Source organism: Coenobita brevimanus, chromosome 7 (genome assembly GCF_032717465.1).
Source record: "Coenobita brevimanus isolate Jiangsu-jjx chromosome 7, ASM3271746v2, whole genome shotgun sequence".
Taxonomy (NCBI): Eukaryota; Metazoa; Arthropoda; class Malacostraca; order Decapoda; family Coenobitidae; genus Coenobita; species Coenobita brevimanus.
In genome coordinates this window covers 8,225,646-8,232,436 of record NC_136960.1, presented here as the reverse complement: position 1 = coordinate 8,232,436, position 6,791 = coordinate 8,225,646, and positions in this window count along the sequence as shown.

Genomic DNA, 6,791 nt, shown 5'->3' with positions numbered 1-6,791 from the left:
TAGAATAACCATTGCAATGGGAGTGACAGCGAGTTTAGTTACCGGTAATGCGGCAGCGATGGTTTACAGCTATAATAGAATGGTGTTATATTGTAAACTGTCACTCTGCATATAGGCTATTTGTCAACCATTGTAGCAGCATAAACTTAGTCACCGTCACTGCAGTGGGTCGGGTGTAGGAATCCGAATGGAAATATCACCATAAACGGTGGTCTAACATCTTTTAGACCAGCAGTGGCAAGGTGGCTACGAAGCATCGCTCTTAGAGATGCTTAACTGACCTAATGGTATACTGCAAGCTATCATTCTGCAAATACTGATAACAATAATAATAACAGCAACAACAACAACAACAACAACAACAACAACAATAATAATAATAATAATAATAATAATAATAACAATAATAATAATAATAATCTATCTACGTATCTAGGCTGCTTTCCCCCCCAAAGGGGGGTAGCCAAGACGGGACGACACACTCCCAATTTACTTATCCACACACACAAACATTACTCGTACTTAACCCCAAGGGGGGAGTATTATAATAATAATCTATATTTTAATGATCCGATTACTATATGTTTGTTGGTTTAGTACCGTAACACAGCAAAAACGGCGCATGTAGCGCAAATTTTTGTTAGAACAAGATACCGTCAAAATGGTCTAACTTGAAGAATAAAACAATTTCCAGGCCAATCGGGCCAACGGTTCCCGAGTTATGACTCATTTCTGGCCTTTTGTTTAGAGTGGAGGGGATGGGTTCGTCCTTGGTTCGGCGTTGAAATTACCAGCATGACAAAAGAGAGAAGAGTATGTGTTTCTTGTACTATCACTCTCTCGCCTCTCCTTTCTCCCTCCATATAACCCTAACATCGTATAGCATAACGGTATAGAATAATCTATATCATAATGATCCGATTTCTGTATTTTTGTTGGTTTGTTGCTTGACATCGACAGAAGGCCCACGAAGGCGGCCTTTAAGAGAGCAATAATAATCACTCAGGTAGGAGGAGAGGCAGACCCTGGGCGACAATAAGGCACAGGATGCTGGGCTGGGATATAATACTAAAGACCTTGATCAAACCCTTACTTTATATTCAGCAGTAAATTTCTTCACTCCCTTATATTTCTATATCTTCATTCATTCATTCATTGCTAGATGCCGTGTATCCCAAACGGGGTGGACAAGGGCTTCGAGTTAATTGTTTTACAGGGAGGGGCACTAATCCTCCACCAACCCCACTTGACACGTAGGGATGCCAACAGCATCTGGTGTTCCCAGGCGGTCACCCATCCAAGTACTAACCAGACCCAACGTTGCTTATTCTTGCTATATCCACATGCTTTTCTTCAGCCTTGGATATTTCTCGGACAGGAAGGATTAGATATATCCTTCATTAACTCCTTCACTACCATAAGATCTCCAAAGATAAGTAAAATTCTCTGATGGTAGCATGAATAAAATAAGAATAGAACGTAATTCGACTGAAAAGGTTAATGAGAAGAGTTAAGGGTCTGGCAGTGTGAGGGGAGAGGGACGGGGAAGCATCCAGGCAGGCCTCTCAGGTTATTTCTTTCCTTTATTTTTTTGCTTTAAAGTGAGACATAACCTGCTGTAAGTGTGCATGAAGTACTTCATTATCTATAATTTTTAATTACTCTAAGCATTAATAAAAATGTGACTAAGAAATGACTATTCAGTTATGGATAAGACCAGACTGCAACACCTTACCATTGTCTTCAGGATTTACAAGGCTTAAACATTTTCTCGTAATTTTTTCGACACCTACTCAACCAGTTCCCCCACCTTCCGTAATTTCCCTTCTTCCCTAAACTTTCTTAATTTCCTTCTCTCATCTGTTTTCTTTTTTCTTCATGGTCTTCATTATAAGTATGCACACGATAGTGTCAGATGTAATGATTTGGCCAACGTGTGCCATTGTGTTTGTGTGCAGTGGTGGCTTTAGGGGTGAATAAACTGGGCAACTGTCCAGCACCCCCTCCCCCCTCTTACAAAGAAGGCTCCATTATACCTAACATCATAGTAATAATTTTAATACGATTTTAGTTCTATTCTTTCACTCAGCATCACAGCCAGGAAAAATATTTTAGAACCTAGGCTGTTCTTTGGAAAAGCTACTGGTATTTTGTCAGGATATGAAAATCATAAATTATGCTGGAGGGTCCCATGTGACTCTCCTGTCCAGGGCACCATGAAGTGTAAGGCATTGTTACTGTGTGTGTGTGTGTGTGTGTGTGTGTGTGTGTGTGTGTGTGTGTGTGTGTGTGTGTGTGTGTGTGTGTGTGTGTGTGTGTGTGTGTGTGTGTGTGTGAACAAATTTTAATTCCAATTTAATAATATTTGGTGGAAGGCCACGAGGATTTCCCAGAATCTGATATGTTCTTGAGAACAATAAGTCAAAGCTGAAAGTCTCATGGCAACGTTTGAAGTGAGTAGTTTTGATCAGCCAGATTAAACCTGCCGGAAAAGCTGAGCATAAAGCTATGAAGTTCGATTCTTTGATGAATTAGTAAAAGACGAAGATCACAGGTCAAGATCAAATGTCTGATCCTATAACTCAAGCTGTTTTGATTCGATCTGGACCAAACGTGACGGAAATATTCAGATTCAGCCAATAATGAATATACTGGTTCTGAGAACTAGCCTTGAAGTCACTCCTGTGAAGCCGTCTTCAAGTTGTAGAAGCCTTTGAAGTTACGGTACGTGCAATAGAATGCTGAAGGTCACGGATGCAAGTGCCCACGCAATACATTTTATAAGAATTATTTAATCATTTTGCGACAAAGCATGACGGAGGGGAATGATTAATTGGCAAAGGGAGCGATTAGAGGCTGGGCATAGCTGAGGAAGATCGGATGAAGAATAAAAAGTCATTATGCAGCAGGGTTGGGCAGGGTGAGTCAAGGAGAGGCAAAACACAGGAGAGGGAGAGAGAGAGAGGTAAAGCAAGGCAAGATGAGACAGGGTGAACCAGGGTGGGGTACAGGAAGATCAGCTGATAACGAGACAGGCGTGAAATTGGCCGGGATGGCCTAGTTCTTCAACACTCTTCCTCCTGTGCAACATATCACAGGGTACAGTACACATTGATGAGTGGGGCATGCTTAAAGGTGGAATTCTAAAAGGAAGAATTCGAGCTCACCATACAGTAAGTAATGCAGATAAAGCAAGTGTGTATAAATGACACGTAGACACACACACACTGAGGCAAGAGGCAGAAAGAAGCGCAAGGCGCCGAGTGTGGTGTGTTACAAATTAAACACCTTACTTGGCTATACATTATGTGAATGTTATTATGCATGCATGCTCCCTCGCCCGCTCACTCACTCAATTACTAACTAGCTCACTCACACATTAGCTCACCCACTCAGTCGCTCAGTCACTCACACACACACACACACACACACACACACACACACACACACACACACACACACACACACACGATCTGTTTGTCTCCTCTCTCTCTCTCTCTCTTTAATCCCTTCCCCTCTTCTCTTTCCCTTCCCTCTCCCTCTTCTCCATCGCCTCCACTGCTCCTCACAGCCATATCTCTAAACCTACCCCTCCCTCCCTTCTTCCCTCCCTACCTTCCCCTGCCTCCTTCTCATCCTTTCCTCTCCCTCTCCTATCTACTTCAGTCCTCATTTCATACCCTCACCGCCCGCTCTCCAGCCCTCCAGTGCCTGCCACTCCCTCCAAACTTTCCATCTTCTCCACCTGATTCTCTCCCTAATAGTACCGAATTAAACTTAGCCTTGACTGAACTTCAATTAATCTAAACCAGACTAGTCGAAATTATAAACACCTTGACTGAGTTCACCAAATTTAGCACAGCCAATCTAATAACTAACCAAACTCAATCTAGCACTCTAGTGAAGAAGACCAGAATAAGTTTAACTTACATAAAAATAATCACCTGCAACCAAAGAACGCACACACACACACACACACACACACACACACACACACACACACACACACACACACACACACACACACTCAATGATCACTTTAGAGTATCACTGATATAAGCTATTGCTTACCATATTTGACTCAGGGTTGGGATTTACCCTTATTACAGGTTAATCAGTCCAAAATAAAACAGTAAATATTCTCTCAGCCACTACATGTTAGAAAAGTGAATGTAATGCAAACTATACCGTCACACACTACCTCTCCGATACCTCAAAACCCTGCTGCTACACCTTTCACTGCCATTCTATAAATTCCCATACCCCACACTATCAAACACACACAGCTGCACCTTAAGCACAATCACTACACTGCGACCCGGCATCTTATACACGCCACACAACACACTGCCACATGTCCCGGCCCCTACTGTACAGTGACTTGAAACTGCATAGCTACCCTGGGATTGGCAAAGCATGGTGGTAAAACATGGTGGTAGGAAAGAACGGGTAACCATAAATGGTAGCTATCTTCTTTTCTGTAACTGTTTTTCCTATCGAAAGGCGATTTTGTACATATCAGGAGTGGCGTCTATTTGTCCAAGGGTTTAATGCTGGGGTAAGGAACAATGGGTGACAATAATCGATGAGCGGCGTATCTCAGTATATGATCGTGGTGCCTGTCACATTGTATCCATTGTTATATAATAGACCTCAGGTTCTCTCTCTCTCTCCACACACACACACACACACACACACACACACACACACACACACACACACACACACACACACACACACACACGAGCGCGAGCGCGCCCAGAATTATAGTACCTAGTACATCAACACATACCTACAGTACAGTAGCTTTTCATTTCCATCACCAATATCTGTATCACTATCATTAAGCCTGCAATTTTCTTATTATATTCCTACCACAGCCAGCCTTCCCCTCCGACCCTGCACTCCCCCCATCCTACCATTAACACCCTCACTATCTCCCCATCTCCCACCACCACCATTAACACCACCACCCTTCCCCTGCCACCCCGACTCCCCTCCTTCCTCCCTGCCATTAACACTCTGTTATCTCACCATCTCCCATCACCACACATCTTTCCCTACCACCCTCACTCCCTCAGTCCTGTCATTAACTACCCCACTAATAACACCACCACCCTTCCCCTGCCACCCACCCTGCCATTAACACCCCCACTATCTCCCCATCTCCCACCATCACCACCTTTCCCCTGCCACCCTTCTTCCCCAAGTCATGCCATTAGCACCCCCACTACGGTACCCCCTCACTACCACTACCACCACCCATCTTGACTTTGAAAGCCCCAGGTCCTCTCCATCTCCTTCCATTAGCACATGCACTTTACAAAATCTCATATGAAGGAAAATAAAAGCAAAATATTCCACTTACATGGTGGATACAGAATGACAGCTATGCGTAATAAGACACAGGTAATTAGTGATGAAAACCTATGAAAATATTTAAACAAAAAATCTGAATTCTTACAGCATATCTAACCGTGTTTAATATTCTATCAGTCTCTCCCAGTATTTGTATTTTTTCTTGTGGTTTTCTTGTGTTTGTACATGTGTGCAGTTATGTCGAGTGTGCTTAGATAGAAAAGGAATTAAAGAGACAGTGATCAGGTAGGAACAACTACTACTAGATTAGTGGACAGACAACTTAGCAGGCAAAAAGTCAAGTACGAGATAAACAACTAGGTAAGCAAGCAGGCAGGCAGGCAGACACCAGCGGAGGAACATGGGGAGACAAGGATAGAAATGGGAGGTAGACAGGGGGATAAGGGGTAGGCCGAATGAGGGAGGGTATAAACGACAGTAATAAAACGGACACAAAAACAATTGAGAGAGGAGAGAGAGAGAGAGAGAGAGAGAGAGAGAGAGGAGTTAGACAGTATAAGAACAATGGATAAGAGGGATGGAACTCAAAGATATGGGGAGGGAATAAAGGGAAGAAATGGAGTTGACGAGAAGAGGCTACAGAACGGATGAGTTAAGTGATGGAAGGAAAGGAAAGAAGTCTGTAAGAATGTGAGTCATGAAAGGAGTATGAAAAATGAGAAAAGAAAATGAGACTGAGGGAACTGGTTGGTGGAAGGGAAGCAGAAGTAGAGCAACAGTAGAAGGAATGAAAGCTGCAGGAAGGATGAGGATAAGAATATAGTGGGGGAAGTAGGGTGGAGCAGGGTAGAGAATGAGCAGGATTAGGCGAGTGAGGATAACAAAGGTTGAGAGGTGAGAGCAGTGGTGGGTAGCAGGGGACAGGGAAAGGTAGAGCATAGTAAAGCAGTGTGTGAAGGCAGCAGAGGAATGGAAGTAAAAGGAGAGGTGGTGGGCAGCGCTACAATGGACAGGGCAGGCCAGGAAAGGGACAGGGTTTAAGGGTGAGGTTGCCAAGACTGGACATTAAGAGGGGCTATGAAATAAAAGAGGACAAGGCAAGTATGGACTGGGGTATGAGTTAAAAGGGGCAAGGAGAAGTAGGGCAAGGTATGGGTATTAATGGGAAACACATGGGGCATAAGTCTTTAGGAGAGATGAAGCATAGGAAGGCTCGAAAAGGGGATGAGTTAAAATAAGCAGAGTGGGGGCAGGGCAGGGTAAGAGTAAGGGTAGATAAACAGAAGTGGAAACGTGAGAGAGAGGAAGAAAGGGTATGGCCAAGAGTTAAAATAATGAAGACGGGACAGGACATGAGGGTTGGGAAACAAAAGCTGGGCATTAAAAGGATTGGTGAGGGAGAGGAGGGCAAGGAAGGCAGGGTGGGACAGGGAAGGAGCATAAGTTAAAAGACGCTAGGAGGGTCAGGGTAT